The sequence below is a fragment of the Sus scrofa genome, chromosome 8 (genome assembly GCF_000003025.6).
Source record: "Sus scrofa isolate TJ Tabasco breed Duroc chromosome 8, Sscrofa11.1, whole genome shotgun sequence".
Lineage (NCBI taxonomy): Eukaryota > Metazoa > Chordata > Mammalia > Artiodactyla > Suidae > Sus > Sus scrofa.
In genome coordinates this window covers 93,237,752-93,265,548 of record NC_010450.4, presented here as the reverse complement: position 1 = coordinate 93,265,548, position 27,797 = coordinate 93,237,752, and the positions used below count along the sequence as shown (strand labels likewise).

General features: G+C 34.7%; 1 long non-coding RNA gene across 1 annotated transcript in view; it reads right to left on the bottom strand.

Moving 5' to 3' along the window:
* Positions 1–27,797, bottom strand: part of LOC106504727 — a 231,836-nt gene that overhangs the window by 13,950 nt on the left and 190,089 nt on the right. The window contains exon 6 of the long non-coding RNA XR_002346795.1: positions 20,096–20,204. This is a non-coding gene — a long non-coding RNA (uncharacterized LOC106504727). The remainder of the gene's footprint in view (positions 1–20,095; positions 20,205–27,797) is intronic.

Below are 27,797 nucleotides of genomic sequence, written 5' to 3'. Positions count from 1 at the left end.
ATAGGATTAAAAAAAATCTATATAAATGAAATGTTTTTTTAATCCTATATAATGTTTCATCCTCAAACAGTATTTTAAAGCTAATTAGTAAAGCATCTAGTAATATTTAAAATAACCTTGATACAAGGTTTAAAAACATCTGTTTTATAAATAGTATCTTCTAATCACCAAGAAGTTGAAATAAGACAACTAAGAACAAAACTTCAAAAACATAATATTGCATTTCCCCCAAAGTTCCTTTTTTATCTATTTTGCCACATTAGCAGAAAAACATTCTAACATTTCATACAATGATGACAAACAGGTGACAAAAATCTCTTAAATTAAATCATTAGTAAAATTAGAGAAATAATAAAAAATATATAATTTAATGTTTTCCTTCTTTTTGCTTCAAAGAGTAAATACTCTCTAAAATTTATGAAGCAAGTTATGAAGGTAATTCAATATCAAGTAAATGTAATGCAAAGAAAACATTATTCATATAGCAATAAAACACACTTAAGGAAAAAAGAAAAGGAAAATAGACATGAAATCAGAAAATACAAACGTTTAAAATTATAAAGTGGGAAGATAACATCAGGATATGATAAAAGAACTGAAGATGAGTACCTACCTACAATTATACAACTATTTGTGAATACCTGGACAAAAGTAAATATTTTCTATAACATTTTCTTTTTTGTTTGTTGTCTTTTTGCCTTTTCTAGGGCTGCTCCCACGGCATATGGAGGTTCCCAGGCTAGGGGTCTAATGGGAGCTGTAGCCACCGGCCTATGCCAGGGCCACAGCAACGCAAAATCTGAGCCACGTCTGCGACCTACACCACAGCTCATGGCAATGCCGGATCGTTAACCCACTGAGCAAGGGCAGGGATCGAACCTGCAACCTCATGGTTCCTAGTCAGATTCCTTAACCACTGCACAGCGACGGGAACTCCCATTTTAATTTTTAAAAAAATATCTCAGGGAATTCCAGGTGGCCTAGTGGCTAAGGATTCAGCATTGTCACCACTGTAGCTTGGGTTCAATCCCTGACCCAGGAATTTCCACAGGCCACAGTGCATGCAGCCAAATAATAATAATAATAATAATGTATTAACTTAAAATGCCACAGTGCATTATTAAAAAAAAAAAAAAAAAAAAAAAAAAAAAAAAAAAAAAAAAAACCTCCGAGAGACAGACTGCAATCATACCTTCAACTAAAACAATAATTTGAAGAACTTTCATAAGGGAATTGATAAATTAAATTTTTACACACACACCCCCAAGAAATTCACATGTTTAAATCTTACTCCCCAGACAATAGTATTTGGAGGTGGTGCTTTTTAGAGGTGATTAGAGTATGAGACCAGAGTCCTCAGGAATGGAATCCAGGCCCTTGTAAAAGAGACTCCAGAAGCCGACTCCACCTGTCATTTTAGGACACAGAGAAAAAAGGTGGTTCTCTATGAACCAGGACCCAGGTCCACACCAGACCATTATCTTAGACTTCCTAGCCTCCTAGACTTTCTTAGCCCCAGAACTATAAGAAATGTTTCCTAAATCAAATTTTGCGTATGCTTACTTTTTGGCAAATAATTGATTTAATATTCCCCTTTATTTTATTGTGTATATTTTTAGCCATCCTATTTTTCTTTACATTAATATTTCTTTCTTTTTAAATTTTTATTAAAGTATGGTTGATTTACAAAAAAAAAAAAAAAGAAATGTTTCCGTTTCTTACACTCACTCTACAGTTCTTCATTATATAAGCCCAAACAGGAACTCTAAAATAGGAACTCTTTCAAAACATAAAGAAATTGATTATTTTTGTGTTCCTCACATTTTTCAAGAAAACAGAGATTGAAGCAAAAATTCAAATACTTTTTCAATCCAAAAAACACTTATACTAAAACCTGAAGGAGAAGACACATTAATATATATATAAACATATATATAAAACACACGTATATAAACACATATACAACATATATACATAAAACATATATATAACACATATATATAAACATGTATTTTTTTTTTCAATAAGCACTCACAAAAGCAACAGTAAAAGCCCTAAAAAAGGGTTCCATGACAAAGGACTGGGTAGAGTTCCACAACATTCAATGCAATAAAGACACGAACATGTTCCCTAATGTTTCTCCCCACCTCTTCTAGGTCATGAAAGTCTTAATATATTAGAAGAGAAATAAATAAATAATGTTTCTCATAGGGAATTCATGATAAGCCACTGCAGTTATAGGAAGAAAACAGAATATAATTTGTTGAAATAACTTCAAAGAATGTGTGGAAGACCCAACCTAAGGTGCAGTAAAAAGAGGAGACATGATGCTGATGTTGGAAGAGAAGCTGAAGAATCTATCAATACCATATGCAGAGCAAATGTCACTACACATTGCTTGTCAGGGTACAGAATAGTAAGCCTTTGAGAAAACAGCTTGTTTCCTATAAATTTAAATATATGTATCATATGTCATTAGCAGAATAACGACACCTCCTTCTTAACTACCTCCCCAAAGAGGCCACTCTCTAACCCCTAGAACCTGTCAATACACAGAAAGGAGGAGTGTCGGAGGCAGATGGAATTGTTTACTATTAGATGACCTTAAAGTACAGTCATCCTAGATTATATGAATAAAAACATAATTCCAAGGTTCCTACAACATGGGAGACAGAAGCAAAAGAGTAAATCAGAGCAAAAGAGAAATTTGAAGATGCTACAATGTTAGTTTTGAGGAATGAGAAAATGTCCAATAGGACAAGGAATGCCAGCAGCAAGAAAGAGAATTTGCCTCTATTGCCCCCAGAAAGGATCCAGAGCTACTGAAATCTTGATTTTATCCCAGTGAATTTTATTTTGGACATCTGACTTCTGAAAATGTAAAATAATAATTTCTTGCTGTTTTATTTAATGTATAGTAATTTGCTACAGCAGCAATAGAAAACTAATTCATCACATGGTCCAGTAACCCCACTCCTAGGTGGATAGCCAAGATAAATAAAATCATGTTTATCCAAAAACCTGTCTGTGATTCTTTACAGTAATGTTATACAAAATCACCAGAATTGGAAATAAATCAAATGTTCTTCAGTCAGGGAAGGATTAAACATTTGGAATTATATACGTACAATAATATATTACTCAGAAAAAAAAAAGGAACCATTGAGACATATAAAAACCTTGATGGAATGCCAAATGCATTTTGATAAGTTAGTTGCAAAAGACAAAAATACTGTATAATTCCATACATGTGACATGCTGAAAAAGGCAAAACTATACAGTGGAGAATAGATCTGGGGTGGCAATTTAACAAGAAAACAACATGATGTAAAAAACTGAGCAATGGAAAGCAAAATAATTTTATGCGTACTAGCAATACCAAAAATAATCTAACAACTCTTCAAAAGAACAAGAAAGAAAAGTGTTTATGCCTACATATTATTACTTAATAAATTTATATTTTACCATTTTAATTATGCCTATCTATCTATCTGTCTATCACAAATTCCAAGTTCTATCTGGTCTTTGATCTCTTGCGTCTGGCCCATGGCTTCAAAATCCCTTGGAATTTCCTGAGTGATAGAGGTGTCTCCTTTATGCTAATGAAGTGACTCATGATGGGCCCTAGATAGCTTTAGTATTGGAGTGGTCGCTAGAAAGACTAATTTGGGCCTACCCGATATCTGGGGAGGGGAGGAGGTCTGATGACTGAGCTTAATCATGTGGCCATTGAATAGGTAAGTCATGACTGAGATCCCAGTATAAAATATGGATGTCAGCACTCTGCGGAGCTTCCTGGTTGGAAAACACTGATATACAGGGAAAGTGATGTGCCCTGGCTCCATGGGATAAAGGGAAGAAAGATCCATGAACAGGACCTTGTCCTAAGCATCCCTTCTGTTGGGTTGTTTCTGAACTGCATCCTTCATAAATGAAACTGTATCATAAGAATACTATTTTCAGTGAATTCTTTGAGTCTTCCTGGTGACTTTGAAGAAGGTATAGGAATCCCCCAATTTAGAAATTTGGGCTGTACTCAGAGGCTTGAGGACACCCCAAATTGGCAGCTGGCATCTTAAATGGGAGCATTCTTGTAAAGAACTTTGCCATTAACCTGTGGAGTCTGCATTTACTCTGGGTAGCTCCTAACAGATAATCGGTGTTATCGCAGTAAACACAAAATTACTTTATTCATAATTTTAAAAATATGATTATTAGACCTACCAGATTCTGTAACATATCAAGTTAAGATTTTGAAAAGGAAAACAAATGGATAAATTGAAAGAAAATAAAAAGACAGCTTACAGGATGGGAGAAAATAGTTTCAAATGATATAACTGACAACGTTTCATCTCTAAAATATACAAGCAACTTATACAACTCAACAGCAAAAAATCCAACCACCCAATGGAAAAATGGGCAAAAGACCCAAATAGACACTTCTCCAAGGAAGATATACAGATGGCCATGAAAAAATGCTCAACATCTCTGATTATTAGAGAAACACAAATCAAAACTTCCATGAGATACCACCTCACACCAGTCAGAATAGCCATCATTGGTTAAGTCCACAAATAATAAATGCTGGAGGGGTGTTGAGAAAAGGGAACACTCCAGCACTGTTGGTGGAAATATAAGCTGATACAACTATATGGAGAAGAGTATGGAGGCACCTTACGAAACTATACATAGAACTACCATATGACCCAGCAATCCCATTCTTGGGCATATATCCAGACAAAACCTTCCTTGAAAAAGACATGCCCACACATGTTCACTGCAGCACTATTCACAATGGTGACAACCCAAATGTCCATCGACAGATGATTGGATTAGGAAGACGTGGTATATATACACAATGGAATACTACTCTGCAATAAAAAAGAACAAAATAATGCCATTTGCAGCAACATGGATGGAACGAGAGACTCACACTGAGTGAAGTAAATCAGAAAGAGAAAGACAAATACCATATGCTATCACTTATATCTGGAATCTAATACATGGCACAAATGAACCTTTCCACAGAAAAGAAAATCATGGGCTTCGAGAATAGACTTGTGGTTGCTGAGGGGGAGGGAGTGGGATGGATGGGGAGCTTGGGGTTAATATATGCAAACTATTGCTTTTGGAATGGATAAGCAATGAGATCCTGCTGTGTACCACTGGGAACTATGTCTAGTCACTTATGATGAAGCATGACAATGTTAGAAAAAAGAATGTACACATGTATATGTAACTGGGTCACCATGCTGTACAGTAGAAAAAAAAATTGTATTGGGGAAACAATAAAAAAATGAAAATAAAATAACGTCAACATAAACAAAAAGAGCCTAGATTGTAATGCAGGTGAATTTAACAAATAATAAATTGCGTTTCAAATTATTGTCAGAAAAACTGGTGTTATTTTTAATAAAAAGTTCTGGTCCTAAAAACAAACCTTGCAGAAAAACAAATTCTTAACATCTAATTTTGAATGCAAAAATAAAGTTATAAAATTATTAGAAACATAAATCTGAACTAATTCATAACCTCAGTGATGGAATCCTTTTTTCTTTCTAAAGAGGACATTGACATCAAAAGGCAGAAAGGAAAAGATTAACTAATGTCCTTCATAAAAATTTAAAAGTTCTGCTTAACAAAAATTGTTATAAATGTGGGAAAATGATAAATTCAGTTTGAGATACTTTTCGAGTAGATCACAGAAAGCTAATTAATTAAAATGGAAATATCTTACAAATTAATAAAAAATGATAAATAGCCAAAGTATAAAGTTAATCACATAAAAGAAATAAAACTTTCGACAGAATTCAAGTAATTAGGCTCATCCTCCAAGATAACTACAGCAAAACAAACCAAATAACAAAGGCAATTTTTTTCTTTATAATGAAGCCAAAGTTTAAAATGTTTGATAATGCTTAGCATTTGCAAATTTGTAGACTAAAATATTCTCCTCTTCAACTTTGTTAGAGACTTACTTACCAGTATGGCAACCATTAGACAACTGTGACTATTAAAATTATTTAAAATTAAAAATAAACAGTTCCTCAATCATAGTAGCCATATTTCAGGTCATGCTGTTTATCTTACAAGAAAACACAGATTCATGGAACATTTTCATCAGCACAGAGTGCTCTTTTGGAGAGCACTATTTCAGAGATTGTTCACTTGTGTTAAAATTAACAGTGCACACAGACACACACAGAACACACAGACATACACACAGGTTTTACTCAAGTAAATTCACAACTACTTCCTATGTAGATACACTCTCAAAATTACATTAAGTTCTATGAAAATGATGTTTAGCATTACTACCACAATATTATTTCTGATAGTAAAACATAGAAAACAATTCAAAGAACATCAGTTGAAGAAGTAGTTAAATAAAGTATGATATCACAAAATAAGAGGTTATTTTTCAGTTGTTAAAAAGAATGTACTTATGATAACTAGAAAATGGTAGTACATTTTTTGGAGAGGGCCTTTGTGTTGAAATGACTTCTACTTTTCGTTTTATACCTTGCTATCCAGTTTGAATCATACCAAATTTACATGTATACTTGTGAACTCAAACATTTTAGTTCTTATTGAAAATGTGAGCTAGGAGTTCTCTTCTGGTGCAGTGGGCTAAGGATCCAGTACTGTCACTGCAGTGTCTTGGGTCACTGCTGTGGGGCAGATTTGATCCCTAGCTGGAGAACTTCTACATGCCGTGGGTGTGGCCAAAAAAAAAAAAAAAAAAAAAAAAAGGAGAAAAGAAGAAGGAAAGAAAATGTGAACTAAACTCTCCATCAAACTCACTTACTGCTCTAAAGAAATTCTTGAGAACTAAAGAATTAGAGTTTGAACAGAACTACCATAGCAAGCCAGCCTCTGAAAGTTGAGTTCATGGACATGAGAATCCATGTTAATACCATCTTGGGTGAAAAAGAAAGAGGGGTACTATAGCAGAAACCTCAAGTAAATGTCCTCAATAAACTTTAATAATGTAATTTTCTTTTCTCAAAGACTTCTATAAAATGAATATTTGGAGTTCGCTGGCTTGACTGGTTTTTGTTATAAAAGATTTACTTTTTTTCTTGGAGCAGCAGCTTTGGGTCTATGACCTTTAGGACAAAAAAAGAAGGGTGATACACTTGGGACTCCTGATCAATATCCCTATTACTTTCTTCTGAAAGAGAAAGAAAATTGACAATTAGATTAGAAAAGAAACCTATTTCAGCAATACAATTTTGTACATTCTCATATTTAACTAAATTTGTCATTGCTCTTCTGTCACCCCAAAACATCTTAAACCCAGAAATAATTTTATGGATATGTTTGAATCATGATATATGGGATACAATATTGAGGTAAATGTATTACTTCAGAGCTCTGCAAGCCTGGCGAAGTGATTTTATTTCATTTCATTCTGACTGTCCAAGAGTATTTTTTTAGTGAAACTGACATTTAATGCTATAATTTTACATCTGATCAATGAAGGTTTTATTTATATCAAAGGCTTTCATGATGAGAAAATAAAAAGTACAGTTTTAAAACTCCTCTTATCAGGGCATATTTTCTAGAAAACACTTTATCAATTTAATTTAAAAGTTTACTGGAATGATTGAATGAATGAATGAATGAATATATAATGCCTTAGTACTTCAAACTTCTTAGATTGGCTGCGAATCTAAAAATATCAGAATCAACTCCTATCACTTCACCAACACCATTCTTGCTATATCCATTGAAGCAATCATAGTCCTTAGTTTAATCATTTCAGCTATATCATATGAAGGTGACATCTTTCTTAATTCTTGAAATGTATTCTTTCTTGGCCTCATTATATTAGCCATTTATCTGTTTATCTATTCCTTCTTAATCATCTTTTTAAACCACCTTTATAATAACTGACATATAAATACCCTTGGAACAATGCTAATTCCAATACTCTCTTACCCAAAGTTCCACTCTGAATTCTACAAATTGATTTTATCCACCCTTCTAACTGTAATTGTCATTAGCTGATACTTCACTTCATAACATACCCACCTCCAAATTCTCTTTTGAAGTCTAAAATCATAGATTTAATATTTAATTATTTTGCATCCATACTGATATTCTATACAACCATCTTTATCCACCTTCAGAAATGAGAGTTTACATTACTTCATCAAAAAATTCCCCCCATTAATACTCACTTCTTTAAATTATGCATCCATATCCTCATATGCTCAAAATAGATCGTCTTAGAAATCTATTCTTCAAATCATACAAACACATTTTATTCATCCCACATCTCTAACATGGCTGTGTTCTATCATCTTCAGTACCTGTAATCTTACACAACATTATCTTTTACTTGAATTTCAAAAATTCCTAATAACCTACTTATTGCTATTCAAATTTTCTTTATGCTTCCCAATAAAAGCAAAGATCAATTAGATTTTTTTAACCATTATAACTCAAGTACCTATTCTAAAACTTAACATAGACACTCTTTAATCATTTCTGATCAATAAACTCACCTAATTAAAACACTGCTTAAATTCCTTTTCATGAAATTTTCTCAGTGACAATAAATTAGTGTATTAATAAACATAATTCAATTAATAAAATTATTTTTACACTTCCTGCTCCTGGATGACTTTCACTATTTAATATTTCTTTCAGTTGGATAGCAGTACACCTGTACCTTGCTCTGGAAGAAAAACAGCACTATTAGGAGTTTGATGGGCTAGATACTAAAGTTCTGTCATTACCCGCTGCACAAAACAAGCTAAGCAGCTTACCTTCTACTGCCTCATCAGCAAGAAGTGGGTAGAAAGAGGTGCAAGGTAGGAAATGGGACTGTATAATTTCTGTGGTAGGTTGGCTTCTTGTGCACAAATTCTTGTTTTCTCCCTGCCTTAGTATTTATACATGCTCACTGGAACCAGAGTATACTTTGTCACCTCTTACATATCAAGTGAGGCCAAATGACTTCATTTGGAGAAGCCAATGGTAGGTGGGTGGAAGTGATAATGGGCTAATTTTGAGATAAAGACTTAGGGCTCTTTGCAAGTTTCTACACAATCTTTCTCAGCATTTCTGTGCTTCTGCTCTTTGCTGTGAAAAGAACATCTTTGTGGTAGCTGAACTGACAGATGAATGGAGCAAATGTTATGTTTAATGTGAGGACAATAAAATTGTACACACAATTCTTCAAATTAATTCACATAACTTAATTTCTCTCAGTTCTGCCCCCAACTAACTACATGTTGCCAAACTGTCCCCAATATAGTAACTCATTTTAGTTTAGTTTTATATACATACAAACTAGTTGGAACATTAAGTAACCAGTAGCAATGCCAGACACATAGTACGTGTATGCAAAGATTATAGTTACAGATATGAATCGGTTGTCCAATTTCTTTACTTTGGTCTCTTTGTGACTTTTATTTGTATATTTTATTACTGCAATACTAATAAAATTGAAGAATAGTATTGCACTGTGGTATATTCAACAAGGTAATGTCACTTATTATCAAGATGGTTTCTGTTTCTTTGGTTTTGTTGTTTCTTTTGGGTTGTTTGTTTGTTTGCTGTGTCCATGGCCAAGGATTAAGCCCTTACCACAACAACAACCTAAGCCTCTGCAGTGACAATGCCAGAACCTTAACCCAATACACCACAGGGAAACTCTTCATATGGATTCTGGTGATGATTATTCTCAAGATCGTACTCTATCAAGCTATAATATCAATTATGTAAAATCTTTTTTATGTACATATGAAAATAAAATGTTGTAAATCTAAAAAGTTTTTGAAACATTTTCATAAAACAAAGGAATTTTTATAACCTCCCTCTTCCCTTCACTGAAAGTCACAGCATTAATGAATTCTGCTATATTCTGCCTTCCTATGTTAAACAGTCACTTTGTTTTCACATCTAAGATTCTTGAGAAATATTTTTTTCTCTATTTTTGAATTTAGTTTTCAGTTCTAAGTATGGCAACCAAGGATCCACAGTGGAAGGATAGGGTCTGGATATGATAAAGAATTTAAGAATAGAAGACTTAGAGAAAGTTTTGTTATGGGAAATAAGGAAAAATGAAAATAGGAAAAATGGCCATAGTAGCATTTAGCTCTAAATGTGAGACAATGGTAGGTTCAAAGACAAGAAATGTGGTAGAAAAGGAGCTGGAGGATCAAGCTACAATAAACTCAGTGTGAAACAGTGTGAGATGAGTCCCCAATAATCTTAGACTACAGAAGAATTATGGCAATGCTTCATACGCCAATTCTTAAAAATGTATTTATTTGCATATGCCCATAAATCACAAAGAGACTGTCCACTGATACTTTCTGAAATGTATATTACTAAGAATTCTATTATAATATTGAGTGTACTTTAACATTATATATTCCCTTTCTCCCTTAGAGATTCTGATGTTCCAGAACTATATTCTAAGCCCAGGGAGATAACTGCTCATACTAGGAGCTTGTCTCTCACTATATGCAGAAGAGGAGAGAGAGAACAAAAGAGAGAGAGGGAAAGATACAGAGAGAGAAGAGAAAGAGAGGGAAAGAAATGTTTTGTTTTTTCTTTTTAGGGCTGCACCTGCAGCATACAGAAGTTCCTTGGCTAGGCGTTGAATAGAAGCTGCAGCTGCCAGCCTACACCACAGACACAGATCCTTAACCCACTGAGCAAGGCCAGGGATCAAACCAACATCCTCATGGACACTAGTCAAGTTCTTAACCTGCTGAGCTACAACAGGAACCCCGGAAAGAAGTTTTTGAATCAAAAGAAGGAGTATATTTTCTCTTTACTTAAGACTATATTTTCTGGCATCCATAAACTATACATACTCAGTTTAATTTGTACAGCTGAAATTAGTGAAAAGTTCTTCTAAACTTTAACAATAACTTTACTGTCAGATGTAGTTCTTATTATTGAAAGTTTTTTTTTCTTTTTCATGTACCTTAATGAGACAGTAGAAATTATTTCAGTGAATGTTAGAGATACACCATTTTCAATATGACTTATTATTTTTAAGAATACTTTGAAATAGAACTCATACTTTAAAAGTTGACATAAAAGAGTCATGCAACAGTTAATCTTGTTTTTTTCCTGCTTTGCTACTGAAAAAGGAGATAGAGAATTAATTATAAATGTAAATTTTCAATATTTTATTTTGAGATAATGCTTAATAATCATTTGTAAATTCACAGAAAATTTTAATCATAAATGTATTTAGGACCAAACTAAATTTTAGAATGCATTTAAGAAAATATTTATATTTACATTAGAATACTGCATCAAAATCTAATTTAAAGGTAACTATATCTATTTCCCTTGATTTTTCATATTTATATATTAAGCACTGTTACAGACTGAATTCCTCCCCTTCCAAGCCATACACTGAAACCTTTACCCAAGGCCTTAGAATGTGACTATATTTAGAGGCAAAGCCTTGTAGAGAAGTAATTAAACGAAAATGAAGCCTTTAGGATGGGACTTCATCCAATCTGAATGTAGAGAGGGCCACCTGGGATGTAGCACACAGAGAGATCATGTGAGGACACAGTAGTACAGTGGCACCTGCAAGCCAAGGAGAGAGGCCTCAGGGAAACCAGGCATCCAAACGCCTTGATCACAGACTCCTATCCTCCAGAACTATGGGAAAATAAATTCTATTGTTTAAGCCACCCAGCCTGTGGCAATTTGTTATGGCAGCTTCAGCAAACTAATATAATTCAGCAAATAAAATATCAGAAATATACATAAAATTAATTTTCCATTTGTTACTCAAATTTTGAGCACAAAGCACAGCAAATTTTTCTCAGAGCACAGCAAAATGGGGGCTATTTGCAATATTTTATGCTTTATTATGCATGAAAATAAAAATACGAACAGAAAGTTTCAGCAACCAATGAGTATGTTATACAGGAGTTATTCAAAACATATATTTGCCATCCATAAATCAGGGAAGGTTACTTTATGTTAGGTGATTGTTTGGATAACCTATTTTATTTCTCCTCATTAAAATTAAATTGAGTCTTCTTTTCACAGTGATATTTACTACATGCCTCTTATTGCTATTGGTCACTGTGAAACATGAGATAAACATGAACGTATTAGTAATAAAGTTAGCTGACAGAGTCCTCAAGAAGAAGGCTTCAGTCTACAGCTCTCATTAATATTTATGTTACAATCATTTATTTTATAATAATATTAATTAATATATTCATTTTTTTTTATTAAACTCTTTTCACATATAGCAAGACAAATAATGAGGAAAGGGGAGTAAAACTCACTCACTTATTTCATGGGAGTGCATGGTCACCTTGAGTATGAAGGATACATGAAGGAGTAATAGCAAACAAGTTTTAGAGTTGCCAAGTTATGTTGAGAAAAAAGGTACTAAGGACTAAGAGGTCAACTCTGGAAGAATCAGGCAGTAGACTATGATAGTTTGACATGAAAATTAGCTAGGACATCTAAAAATTCACTTCTTCTGTGTTTGGAACAAGACAACTTGAATCAAGAATGAATACTTAAATATAGCCCCAGAAATGGAACTAGCTATTAGTTGAATACTGACAATGGCTTGAACAGTGCAATTCGGATCTTGAAATCCTTAATACAGACAAATCTGTTTCAGCAGATGTTCTGGGGAGGATGAGATGTGTTTCTTGATCAATGGTGAAAAACATGTACAGTTACCATAGAAAGAATCCCTGGGAAACACAAGGCGAAATAACAGGATCATGTAACTTGATGTAAAGTTTTGCTTAGCTTCCAAAATTGTATGAGTTTATAAACTCACAGCAATGTTGATTTTGTGTACAGATATAGAATAGAAAGTTGGAACTAGAGTAAGACCAATGCAATTTTTTTTTTTTTTTGGTCTTTTTGCCATTTCTTGGGCCACTCCTGCAGCATATGGAGGTTCCCAGGCTAGGGTGAATCGGAGCTATAGCTGCTGGCCTACACCAGAGCCACAGCAACACGGGATCCGAGCCACATCTGCAACCTACACCACAGCTCATGGCAACGCTGGATCCTTAACCCACTGAGCAAGGCCAGGGATCGAACCTGCAACCTCATGGTTCCTAGTCAGATTCGTTAACCACTGCGCCATGACAGGAACTCCTAATTTTTTAAAACACATTTGGCTTTCCCCTCTAGGAATAAGAACAGAATATTCCAATAAAGATTTCCTTAAATGTTCAGATTTAAAGTGTGCATAGATCCAAGTATCTATGCAGTAATTAAGAGGAGAATGTAGTCAATTAACAGGTATTTTGTTAGTAAGTATTATTTGTCCTGAATGGGATAATTTCCTCTACTAGGAGACATACAATGATACAATGATAATAATACAAAATAGCACCTATCTTACTTTTGATAACTTATTTTTTAACTTTCATTTTGGACATAATCTTAGACCTGTAAAAATCTCACAGGGCTAGTCACAAGTTTTAGCTCTATTAATACAAAAAAGAATAAAATGCTATTAAAGTTCTCATTTTTCTTTTAATTCCTCTTCTTAAAGGTAGAAAAATAAGACAAAATACTCAGTTTCAACTCTGTACAACAAAAATTTGCAATGATTACAATGAGCAGCAAACTGAAAAACTGGTACAAAATTGATAATTCTCTGGTTCATAGACTAGGCTTCTTAAAGTTCTACCTTAAGGAAAGTGAATTTTATCTACACAGTTCCCCTTCACTAGTCACACTCAAAATAACATACACAGCAACACATACACACAGACTTACTGCATTCAATGCCCACAATACACATAAACACCCAGAGATATGCCTGTGACCACATACAACAAAAGCTACAACTTAGATATTTCCATAATAGATATCAGCGAAGTTTCAAATTCATATCAGGACAGACAAATGCTTATATTTCAACAGGAAGGTGACTATCCCAATGCTAATTGATTTAAAAGTGAACTTTGGACTTAAGTATGATTCAGTGAGAATGATAAAGAAGACTAATCTGAACACTAAGTTCAATAATGTCTTGTCCCTGAATATAGACATGTAAACAGGTAATTAAACACAGTGCAGTACATATTATCACAGAATAATGTATAAAATACCATGGAAATATAAAAATTAATTGATTTAAACTTTCAGATAAAATGAAAAAAATCAAAGTATGTATTTCATTTTTACCATGAAGGTTGAGTTCATTTAATAAAAAACCTAAAGAAGAGAATGATAGTCAGAATAAATGTTAAAATCAAAGTCACAGAAGTGGGAAATTTATGAGACTATGTAATGTGTTAACAGTTAGTAGAGTAACAACTCAACAAGCACATGAAAAAAGGCTCAACATCCATGACTATTAGAGAAATGCAAATCAAAACTACTATGAGGTACTACCACATACAAGTCAGACAGCCACCATTAAGTCCACAAATAACAAATGCTGGAGAGGGTGTAGAGAAAAGGGAACCCTCCTACACTGTTGGTGGGAATGTAAGCTGGTACAACCACTGTGGAAAACAGCATGCATGTACCTTAGCAAACTATACATAGAACTACCATATGACCCAGCAATCCCATTCTTGGGCATATATCCAGACAAAACTTTCCTTGAAAAAGACACATGACCACACATGTTCACTGCAGCACTATTCACAATAGCCAAGACAATAGCCAAATGTCCATCAACAGACGATTGGATTAGGAAGATATGGTATATATACACAATGGAATACTACTTGGCAATAAAAAAGAACAAAATAATGCCATTTGCAGCAACATGGATGGAACGAGAGACTCTCACACTGAGTGAAGTCAGAAAGAGAAAGACAGGAGTTCCCGTCGTGGCGCAGCAGAAACGAATCTGACTAGGAGCCATGGGGTTGTGGGTTCGATCCCCACCCCCGCTCAGCAGGTTAAGGATCTGGTGTTGCCGTGAGCTGTGGTGTAGGTCGCAGACACAGCTCAGATCTGACATTGCTGTTGCTCTGGCATAGGCTGGCAGCTACAGCTCCGATTAGACACCTACCTGGGAACCTCCATATGCTGCAGGTGCGGCCCTAAAAAGACAAATGACAAAAGACAAAAATAAAATAAAATAAAATAAAATAAAATAAAATAAAATAAAATAAAGAGAAAGACAAATACCATATGCTATCACTTATATCTGGAATCTAATATATGGCACAAATGAACTTTTCCACCGAAAAGAAAATCATGGACTTGGAGAACAGACTTGTGGTTGCCAAGGGGAAGGGGGAGGAAGTGGGATGGTTTGGGAATTTGGGGTTAATAGATGCAAACTACTGCTTTTGGAATGGATAAGCAATGAGATCCTGCTGTATAGTTCTGGGAACTATGTCTAGTCACTTATGATGAAGCACGATAGATAATGTGAGAAAAAAGAATGTACACGTGTATGTGTAACTGGGTCACCATGCTGTACAGCAGAAAATTGACAGAACACTATAAACCAGATATAATGGAAAGAATAAAAATCATTATAAAATAAGAAATCTATGAATTTTTTTGTTTTGTAAATAAGTTTGTCAGATTGTATATTACTTCTTCTGTGACATCTGGCAGAATTTTTGTTTCTCGTGTGCATTTGTTCTTGCACAAAGTCTACTTGGCCCATTAGAGGCCTTAGCATATGAATTATAGCTCTTTTTTTTTTTTTTTTTTTTTTTTGCTTTTTAGGGCAGCAACCGCAGCACATGGAAGTTCCAGGCTAGGGTCAAATCAGAGCTACAGCTGCAGGCTGCCTGGGATCCGAGCTGTGTTTGCAATCTACACCACACTTCATGGCAACGCCGGATGCTTAACCCACTGAGCAATGGATGCCTTAGATCAAACCCCCAACCTCATGGTTCCTAGTGGGATTCATCTCCACTGCACCAGAAAGAAAACTCCTATAGCTCATTTTTAAATATTCAGTTAGGGAACATTTTAAATTCCTGGTCTGATAATGCCAAAATTCCTGCTATAACTGAGCCAGGTTCCTGTCCTTGCTCTATCTCTTCATACTCTATTTTTTGACTTGCAGTATGTCTTGAAATTTTTTATTGATAGCTAAAGATGACCTACAAGAAAAATTGTGGGGGAGTTCCCATCATGGCTCAGTGGTTAACGAATCTGACTAGGAATCATGAGGTTGCGGGTTCAATCCCTGGCCTCACTCAGTAGGTTAAGGATCCAGCGTTGCTGTGAGCTGTGGTGTAGGTCACAGACACAGCTCGGATTCCGCGTTGCTGTGCCTCTGGCGTAGGCCGGTGGCTACAGCTCCGATTCGAACCCTAGCCTGGCAACCTCCATATGCCATGGGTGTGGCCCAAGAAATGGAAAAACGGCAAAAAGAAAAAAAAAAAAGAAAGAAAAATTGTGAATAAGGCTTTTATAATATGGTTTCAAAATGTGGTGGGAAGGGAGGCATTCTTTCATCCTGTAATTAGGTCTTATTCTTTTAGTGAGTCTCTGCCTCTGGACTGTGAATTTCACATATGCTTTTCTGTTTTACTTCCCCTGCCCCTTAGATGGGGAGGATGACTAACATGGCTGAATTTAGGTATTTCCTTTCTTTTACATGGATGTCTACATGGGGCTGGAGTTGGGTATTTCCTTTCTACCAGATCAGTGAGTTCTGGTAAAATGTTTTCGAGGACACGCCTTGTTACAAACAGAATGTTGCCTTTTCAAAACGGCTGCTTTTCCTTTCCTCTGCTGGAATCAGGAGGGGATTTTTCCAGTCTTCATCATAAGAACCTGGTAGGGTTCCTGATATAAAAGTCACAAAACAGTGGGGACCCATTAAGGATGGCCTCTCCTGATATTTTTAATTCTTAAACTTGTTCACAATTCATCTCCAAAAATTAATCAATTATAATTCAAGTATTCTTACTTTGGCACTGGTTCCCTCTGAGGTTTCATTTCTTGGATTTCTGCTCAGTTAAACTGTGATTCTCTGTACTTACCTGCTGGTGTCTCTAAGTTTGTGAGTAGCTGTTTGCCCTGTGCCCTCATTTCTCTTACAGATCTGTGGCTCAAGTCACTGCTGTGGCATGGATTCAATCCCTCATGCCATGGGTACTGCCGAAAAATAGTAATAATAAAGGGGCATATGGAAGACTGATCACCTACCAGACTCGCTCACTATAGTCAACAGGCTGCCATTTACAGGGGCCTCTCTGGCAAGCATCACAGTGACATAAAAAAGAAGCCCCCTATGGAGATCAGACATTTGAGTAAAATCAGTTCTGTTTCTTTTAAGTTTTTTGTTCCCCATACAAATGCTCACCAGAGAGGCCCCAACACTGATGAGGAAAAACATAACCAGTGAGCAGACCATGCTCAACAAGTAAATGCAGGGACTGAAGTGTTCTTGATCCCAGAACATATATGCAAACACCTGAATACAGGAGCAGACAGCTCATGAAAATTCAGATACCCTCCTAGAGTGGGCTTACACACATAAACTGCCACCATCATCAGAAAAAGCATCAAAAAGCTACCCTCGCTGCCAGACCCTGGTCAGGCTAAACACCCTGCCCTGAGATAGATGGCAAGAGACAGTGGACTAAGACCTTCTTGGCAGGTAGATCACACTGAGCCTCCTGTCCCATCCAAAAGGTTTTAGTTGGTCCTGACTGCAGCTGATACTTTCTATGGGTGTGGCTTAGCCATCCCCAAGCATTCCACTGACTTCAGTCACACTGTCCAAGTCCTACAAGACCACATTTGTTTTCTAATCATATTGCATCAAAAATCAGGCCCAGATTTGCAGCCCAGCTGCAGATCAATGAGTTCAGTTACTGGACATAACACAGACTCTTCATGATCCATATCACTCCACAGTTACAAGGGCTAAAGGACATGTTTTAATAGACAATTAAAGGACAGACCTCAGTAACAATGGGAGATTAGGTTTCTGAGATTAGGTTACACAAAACTTTGCATCTGTTCTCCCTCTCTTGTGCTTTCATTTGCTGTTCTGTGGGAAAGCCAGCTGCTATGCTGTGAGATGTGCTATACAGTAAGGCTAATTTGGCAAGGAATTGAAGGAATTAATCAACAGTCAATGAAAAACTGAGGACGTCAGTTCAACAGACACTAAGAAATTGAATCTTGCCAAAAACTACATGAGTGAAGTTGTTAGAGGATTATCCCCCTGTAAAACCTCAGATAAAACCTTGTGCAAGAGGCGCCCAGTTTTCTAAGTCTCAGAAACTTCAAGATAATACTTTTTATTTTAAACAACTAAATTTGGGGGTAATTCATTGCATAGCAACAGGTAAAATAATACAAACATAAAAGGACGTGAAAGAAAATTGCAGGAAATCTCAAATGTGCTAAAAATAATAGCACATGGATGCAATAGTGCTAAATGTAACAGTGAATGATCAGAATAATTGTGTAGAAAAGATACTGCAGCATAATCTCAGTAATGTGTTTGAATTAGAGAATTGAACATGATTTACCATAAGAAGCAATTCAAAAAGAAAAAAGGATCAGTATGACATATTCAGAGGTGTCTATAAAATCCAACAGCAGGTATAGACAACACAAGAAACTTCTAATAAACATTACTAAATTAACAGAGGCATTTACAAAAATCTTACAACAAACATGATATTGAATGGTGAAAGTATTTATGTATTTCAAATATTTACTTTCAGAACAGAAACAAAACATTTATGTCAACTAGCTAGACGATATTTTACTTGAGGGTTTATTTGGCAAAGTAAAAGAAATTTAAAGTAATAAACTTAAAAGATTGAAAGGAGGAAAAAAAAAGTGTGGTTACTTTGTAATTGTAAAAGTAAAGATTGGTTTATTTAATACATTGAATTTAAAAATTAAAATACATTGAAATTCAAAATTACCAAAAAGTAACTGAAATGCTTCAAGTCACACACTGAAGAAAATATACAAAACCCATAATTAGCAAAATGGTGGCATGGATCATATACAGATTCAATTCAATAATAAAAAGAAAAATCAGAATGAAAACTGGCAAAAATGTATAAATTGGCACTTTGCAAAAGAAGATATACAAATGGCACAGAATAGGTACAGGATCATTTACCTCTCTGCTTTTCAGGGAAATGCAAATTAAACTCACAATAGTATGTCATTTCACAAAAATCAGATTTACAAAAATTAAAAGTCAGATAATATTTAGGGTTGTAGATGATGTGAAGTAATGAGAATGCCAAATTGTGATAGCATAAACTAGCGAAACTAATTTAGAAAATAAATTATATTACTATTAAAGTTGACAAACCAAGACAGCAGTTCTCTTCCATAGCACTAGGAAACAAACACAAGTATATTCCTCAGAGCATTCCTCATTATACCAAAATACAGGAATCGACCTATTTGATTCCTAACACTAGTATAGATAAAATTATTGCGCACACACATTGGAAGAGTCCACTCTATTCAAAAGGAATTCTATCAGACACATCCACTTGGTTATCTTAATCATGTAATTGATTGAAATAATGAAATCACAGATTAATTCTCTTCAGTATCTATTTACCAAAGTTTCAAACAGGAAAATCAAGTACTGTATAACTATGGAAACAAATACTTTAAAATTATTAGTAAAAATAAGAGAACACGTATTTCAGGAGTTAAGAAAAAAGGTTTGCATAGAGGATCACACTTGGAGCTCTTAAAACACCAATAATCTGTTATCTCAGACTAATAATGTATAGAAGGGCCTAACATATAGTTATTATTATTCTTTAACTATAAGCATATATTTCAGTGTATACATTTAACAATAAAAACTTTGAAAACTGGAGTTCCCACCATTGTTTCATGGAAACAAATCCAACTAGGAACCATAAGGTTGCGGGGTCAATCCCTGGCCTAGCTCAGTAGGTTAAGGATCCAGAATTGCCGTGAGCTGTGGTGTAGGTACAGACACAGCTCAGATCTGGCATTGCTGTGGCTCTTGCATAGGCTGGCAGCAACAGCTCTGATTAGACCCTTAGCCTGGGAACCTTCATGAGTCGCGCACGCAGCCCTAAAAAAGACAAGTGACTTAAAAAAAAAAAAAATTCTAAAACTTTTAAATGAGTTTTTAAATTTATGAAATTGTGAGAGTATTTACCTCATTTTTATTCAATATCATCTGCTGTCAGGCATCAAAAAAGTATTTTCTAGCAAAGGCATCTACTTTCTAATCGTTGCTTTTGAAATGAGTATCAGCTTCCTCATTCCTGAAAAAAAAAAGAAAAGAAAAGAAACCCCAAATTGAGATTTTATTGAAGGCATTCTTCACCTTATGAGATATGCCACATAGTATCTTTTAAACTACTTTTGACTTTTTTTTGTGAACTCATTACTTCAAAGAAGATCACTCTCTATTCTTTACAGGATCCAAAGGGATCTAGATTTATGCTTTGTTGAAAAGGAAAATAGGGTATTCACATCATGTTAATATAACAAATGCAAGAAATTCAGAATCAGAAAAAGAAAAATGCAATTCCTTTGGGTTTTCAATTTACCCTCTGAAAGCCATGCCAGAATGTTCTGCTACCAACTAAACGTGTGTGTGTGTGTGTGTGTGTGTCTGTGTCTGTGTGTGTGTGTGTGTGTGTGTGTGTGTGTGTGTTAAGACGAAATCTAGAAACTGCTCTAGTGCAATCAAAATGCTAACTCAGGAATTACGGAAACAATAATTTTCATTATTTATAAAATTTTAAAACCAACTTATTTGATTAAAATCGTTTCACACAGATTATTAGTAAAAACAAGCACACAAGGAATTTTAAATGAGTTCATTTAAAATCAAATGTTTAAATCTTTAAATATGTTCAAATGTTTAAATGGCCAAATCATTAAATCCAAAATGTTAATTCACAGCAATGTCTAAAATTATTTTTCAATTTTTTAACAGAAAAACAGTATTTTGAGGTTAGTTATATTTAGACAGGCCTTCAAATATATACATCAACTATTTTCTTTAAAATATTTCTTCCTGTGGATGGCATTTATTAAGTTTCTACGTTCCATGCAAAATTACAGGTAAATTATGAAAGACAGCTGTGCAAATATGCTTCTGAGTGATATACAGTATAGTAACAGGCAATCATTTTTTTTTCTCCAAATGTATTGGCGAGATGTTTGATTTCATCACAATGCTTTTACAGGTTTTAAAATAAAAGCAAACTCCAAAAAAGACAAATACACATCCATATCAAGGTTAAGATGAAAACTGTTTGCATCTCTTCTGAGATCCTAAAAAAATAATTATTACTTTTAAGTTCCTTGCTCAGATTTTACACACCATGACTTCTTACAAATGTTATGGTCTGACTGCTTAAGTGTTTGGCGCATCATGTTAAAAGAGATTCATCATTTTAACTCCATTAATGTGTCATTTTGTTCTTACTATTCTTCACTCACATGATAAAAACAACAACAAAACAGACAACTGACACATACATATTCAAGAGTACAAACAGGTTCTAATGTTTCAGTGTTCCTCAAAACAATTACAAAAATCAATGAATTATAAATGGTACCTAAACAAGCACAAGACCATTGTGGGAATGGGACTAGCAGGTATTTGGTTAAGGAAAATAAAATGAAATATACATAAGAGGAATCCATTATTTTATTGAAAAACTGGAGAAGTCTAAAATTTTCCTTACATATATGTAAAATATGTAAGGTTGATATCTGGAGTTTAATACTGAGTCTATCCCAAATTCTTAGCTATTTACTTACATAGGAAATTGTTGACATACTTATTACCATGAACCTAATGTTACAAGGATAACCTAATACTATGTAGTGTGATATTAAATGCCTATAACAAGGCAACCAGTCTCATCACAAATAAATGAGAAACCTATTATTATAAGAATGAAGCAGTATTTACAAAGTATGTTTGGGGAAACATGTTTGTGACTTAAGAATATTACGACTTGTCAAGTTATCATTTGCAAATATTTTCCATTCAAAATGAAGTCTTAGATATCAGGTTTCAAGAAAACACGATGCAACTTCTAAAAAATATTTATTACCTGAATATTTTTCAATTGACTTGAGGGAAAAAAATCAAAATTTGGATCTTAAGAATGCAAAGGAAATCACTATATAAAAGCAATTAAAAAGAAAACTAAATCTAGAAAAATATTTTTTATCTGGTTAGAAATCTGCATATAGAGAGTTCATGTTGTGGCTCAGTGGGTTACCAACTCGACTAGCATACACGAGGATATGGGTTCAATCTCCAGCCTCACCCAGTGGGTTAAGGATCTGGTGCTGCCATGAGTTGTGGCATAGGGCATAGGCTGGCAGCTTAAGTTCCAATTCGACCTATAGCCTTGGAAATTACATATGCCACAGGTGCAGCCCTAAAAAGCAAAAAAGAAGAAACAAACAAACACCCAAACAAAAACAACAAAAAACTTGCATGTAAACATCAATAAATATTATTGACTAAATTCATGTGAATAAAAAAAATCTACATTATAGTAAAAAGAATTGGAAAATGATAAAACCAATGACAAAGTATTCCTAATATACTCATATAATAGTGGCACATATTAAATGATAAATGTTTTATCTTAATTTGAAAATTACAAAGCACAGTAAAAGGAATAATTTTCAAATTTTTAACTAATAAAATTTTAAATAGGTTACATAGTTTTCAAAATACTGGAAATGGTAGGAGCAAAGAATATTATAATTCTTACAGCAAAGGAGTAAAAAAAAGTGTAAAAAAGAAAATCACAAATACGTTTCACTAATAGGACTAAATATGAGATATCAATGATTATAAGTAGTTTAATATCTTGCATTTAAAATACTCACTTAGGAAATTAAAAAATGCACCGATAGAACAATTGAAACAAATAAGCTGCTAAAAAAAGAAAAGACCAGCAATGTATTAAGAATTGTTAGGGAGTTCCCGTCGTGGCGCAGTGGTTAACGAATCTGACTAGGAACCATGAGGTTGCGGGTTCGGTCCCTGGCCTTGCTCAGTGGGTTAACGATCCGGCATTGCCGTGAGCTGTGGTGTAGGTTGCAGACGCGGCTCGGATCCCGCGTTGCTGTGGCTCTGGCTCTGGCATAGGCCGGTGGCTACGGCTCCGATTCGATCCCTAGCCTGGGAACCTCCATATGCCGCAGGGGCAGCCCAAGAAAGAGCAAAAAGACAAAAAAAAAAGAATTGTTAAATTTACTACTAATTAATGAAATGCAAATTATAAGAAGATAGTATTTTCAATTGTCATATTAAAAATTATATATTTGAATATTATCTAATTTTTTGATGGGATATTTTCTATATATTACTTTATTACCTATTATAGGCAGGTAACATTTTCTCTACAGAAAATAACTATAATCTGTATGAAGGGCAGAAATGTATTCATGTGTTCAAAGAACAAAGACAAGCCTTTTGGAGCACACAGTTTCTAGGAGGTAGGATCTGTATGCTTTTCATTATGTTATCTTCAACTTTTCACAATTTCCGAATTTTAAAAATTCAGAATTTTCACAATTTATATTATTTTTAAATAATATAAAATAATTTATATTAATTGTTATAAAAAATAAAAAGATAACACTTTGAGATGATTAAAGTATAGTTTTCTAAGAAGCAGATGGCAAGGCTAAAGGTAATTTATCTTTAGAACTTCATAAGTAGCAACTTTCAGTCTATTTTACAAAAGTGAATTTTATCTTTAATCTTTGAGTCTCCAGATGTATGAAAGAAAAAATGACCTTTCCTTTTAAAGACATTATTAATTATTATAATAATTCAATTTTACTATGGCTCCAATTCCAACACTTTCACTTTGGATGTTTGTTAGATGTCTCCTGTTTGTCCTACCACTTTGTAAAACAAGCTGGCAAATTCCTTTTTATCTTGAGAATATTATACTATGTTGAAAGTGTTGCACAAAACGAAAACACTGCACATGAGCTCAAATATCCCAATAAATGTAGAACTTAGTAAATAAATGCTTTCAATTGCATGTGAATTAAACTCAAATCAAATGCTCTTAAAGGCAAAGGAGAGAATGGACTTACATAATTAAATCGGTGCAGGCTGGTTTTATATAAAACAGGATCCAGTTCTGTTGATGTCACCCATTAGCCACCTATTGCTCTCAAGCTCCACCATCTTTTAGTTCTGTTTTGTAATACATAGCTCTATCCTCCAACACATTCTCTAAAATGATTCTCCCCTCCTCCACATGCGCACACACACACACACACACACACACACACACACTTGGGTCACATAAAATTTATATCTCCTAATCAAAGAATAACAGAGGCCCTCTTGCCATCCATTTTATCCCCCAAATAGAACTGAAAGCCTGCTTGGGAATGTGCCCAACAAGCCACCACTGCACCCAGAGGCTGACTTGGATCAAGCATCTCTGACCCAAGAACTGTAACTACTTAACTACCAGTCCTACGAGACTTACACAAAGTCCTACCAGACTTATAGGAGGAATTCTCCTCCAATTATGGGAGGGAGAAATACCATCTCTGAGAAACTTAATCTTTTATTTATTCTTGGTGCCCAGTACTCTAAAAAGTCAAAACACACATGTGATCGCATTTATAGGCCTGCCTTGGTCAAGAAACTTGGACTCTGCCTCCTTCAGACAAGAAGAGAACACCATTAGATATGCTGTCTTCTAGCTCACCTTCCTCTTCCCATCAGGCAAGTGTGGCATCAGGTCCTAGGTACTCTCACAATCTTGCTTAAGTCACATCTTCAAGATTGTCCTGGATATTCCAGACATTCTCCACCTCATCAATACACGTTATTACTCCCTTCTCCTCAACTAAGGATATAAGTTACTAAAGAGATCATATTGGTAAATTACAAATGATTCATCACCAGTAGACCGTCTACTGTCTATTATGAAGTATGAAGTTCCTACACAGTCAATGGGCTAAGTTCTCACCTGTGAGATTCTGTACCTAACCACCAGGAGGGCAAGAGTTATAACTAGGCTAGTACATTGTGCCCTATATATTTCACTTGGTGAATTATAAATTTTCCTGCAGATATTTCTACTCTTCGAATGGAGAATAGAAACTTTCCTAAGTTCTTACTAGTTTAGTGATTCCTATTGTATAATGTCTAAAAATCCCAAGAGATAATTAGTGTATACATGGTGATACTTCTTGGTAATAGTTTGCCTTCTAATCATTTTGTTCGTCACATCCTTAGAGTCTAAGACAGTAAAACAGTAACATAACTGTTTCATACAGAAAATAATGGTACGTAACAATCTTATCAGTATAGATTCACTGATGATATCCTGCTTCTCTTATGGACAGTCCAATATAGCTTCCCTTCCAGGGACTAACTTATATTTACTGTCTATGTTGGAGTCCTAGAAACATATCCATTGGCATAAAAATGTTTCTTCATAATTCCTTCAGAATTGGGGAATTTATGTTACTAATATTTAGGAGTTGGGGGATTTAGTAAAACAGAATCTCTAGCGAAATAAACCATCTCCTAAAGCTTAAAAAAATTTTTTTGGCCACGCTTGAGACATGTAAAAATTCCCAAGCCAAGGATGGGACCTGTGCCACAGCAGTGACCAGGAATCAAACCTGTGTCACAGTAGCCATCTGAGCCACTGCAGTGACAATACCAGATAACTTAACTCTCTGCACTAAAAGTGAAATCCTCCTAGAGCTTTTATTTCGACTGTTTTACAAGTTGAATGAATATATTCACGTCATTGAATTAATATAATTTGATACAGCTCATGAAAAAGATATGCAGGAAAATACGTACATCAAGATTTCCAGGTATGAAACAAGTGGAAGCAAGAAAACTGGAGCAAGCCAATCGTCAAATCTAATCATAAGTATGTTTTCCATTCCTATTTGGACACTCAGCATATTTAAAACACATTCCAATCTTTCTAATTCTACCACAGTAGACAAAAAGTATTTTCAGATAAAGGTCATTAGATGAAGCATATTTCCCTAAGATGGAAGTCTAAAACACTCTAGTTCATCAGTGCATTTGCTTTACACACCAGTGATTGTTTCTGTTGAGCTACTGGTATTTTAGAGTCGTTGATTGAACACCCATGGTGCATTAAGCAATTATGAAATATACAACTCTGATCTGGATATATTTCATTGCTTTTGGAAAGCCCTAGTTAAAAATAAAGACACATTTAAAAATACAACACCAATAATACTAATGAACATATTCTAGAACCAGAATTAAACAGAAAATAACTGATGCTGAAAATTCAACATAAAAAGGAAAAATCTCATCTGGTTGGAATCTTTGTCACTGCTGTCGAAAACAAAAGTGTAAAAGCTCTGACGAGTTCAGTTAGGACAAGGCATGGATCAGAGTGTCAGACTGATAGGATTAAAGGGAACAAAATGAAGTTGTAATGTTGTGCACCAGATTTGAAAACCTCAGCAATGATGAGAGGTTCTCACAGGATGGAGCAAGGAAGCTTTGATTAGTGCACCGTGTTTGCACGGCAAAGGCATCAAAGTGGCAAATGTGCCTGGATCAAATGGGGCAGAAGGCAATGGGTAATGGAGCACTCAGAGCTCACTAGAATTTAAGCAGAGATGTTGATGATTTGGTGGAGGCCAATGCACACTTCCATCTGGCAGCTGGGAAGAAGAAAAGCAAAGCAAAAAGGGGTGGGGGGAGAATGGAAATAATTTTCACCACTTGAAAGCTACCTGGTCATGGCATAGTCAAATTATCAAATAATATTTTCAATTACTGCATAGTATGTAAAAACTTAAATCATTGTTTAAACTAGGCAATGTTACCAACTGTTTGCTTTTAATTGTTTCACGTATTCATGTATTTCATTCTCAACCATTCTATCATGTTTGTAAATTCCCAAAGTAATTACCTTTGAACTTACATATATGTAAGTTGATATTTGCTAGAAATATTTTGTGTGTGTCTTATTTCTTTGGAGTATACTACGTGAGTAAGATTCATTTTACCATAAAATTTCACTTACTGTGTTTGCAGGGATTTTGTATTCCCTGGGAGTCAATTCTATTAGCAAGTTAAGTCTTAAGACTTCTGTCTAACCCACTTGATTCTCTTTTTTCCCCTCATTCAAGAGTTACTATGGTTATAATTTACAACTAAGCATATTATTGGAATATAGAAAGAGTAAAAAATATTCTCTAATATAGCATCGTGATAATGTTTCAGATAGAAACATAGGGAGGTACTGAATTCTATTCACATTAAAATTAAGTATTATATTTATCATTATTATGACTAATATTAATAGCTACAGAATGCAACTTCTATGTTTGAAGTTTGCGTTAGTTGCTTTACATTTTTTCTTACTCATCCTTACAACAGCTCCATAAGTGAGTAATGTCATAAAGGGATAAGATACAGAGAAGTTAATGTATTTTTCAAATAGACGGGAAATCAATCCTTGTGCAAGAGGACAGAGTTACACTGCTTGCTTTCAATTTGTTGTTTGCTTCTCACTTTACTACGGCTGCCTCTCTGCAGGAAGAGTAAACTCAGCTGTCCCACTGAGTTTGGATGTAGCCCTATGACTTGCACTGGCCCAATGAAATATTAGCAGATAGATGTGACCAGCACAGAAATGTAAAGTGTGCTAATGCTGTTTGGCTTTCACTCTTGCCTTTTTGCCTTTCACTTGGAGAAGAATATGCTCCAGATAGCCACTGCTTCAGGAGAATAAGCAGATGGAGCAGACAAGAATCAAATGAGAAGGCTTCGGTCAAGCCCAGCTAACCTTTAAACTGAGCTCAGCAGAGCCATGACCTACCCACTGAAT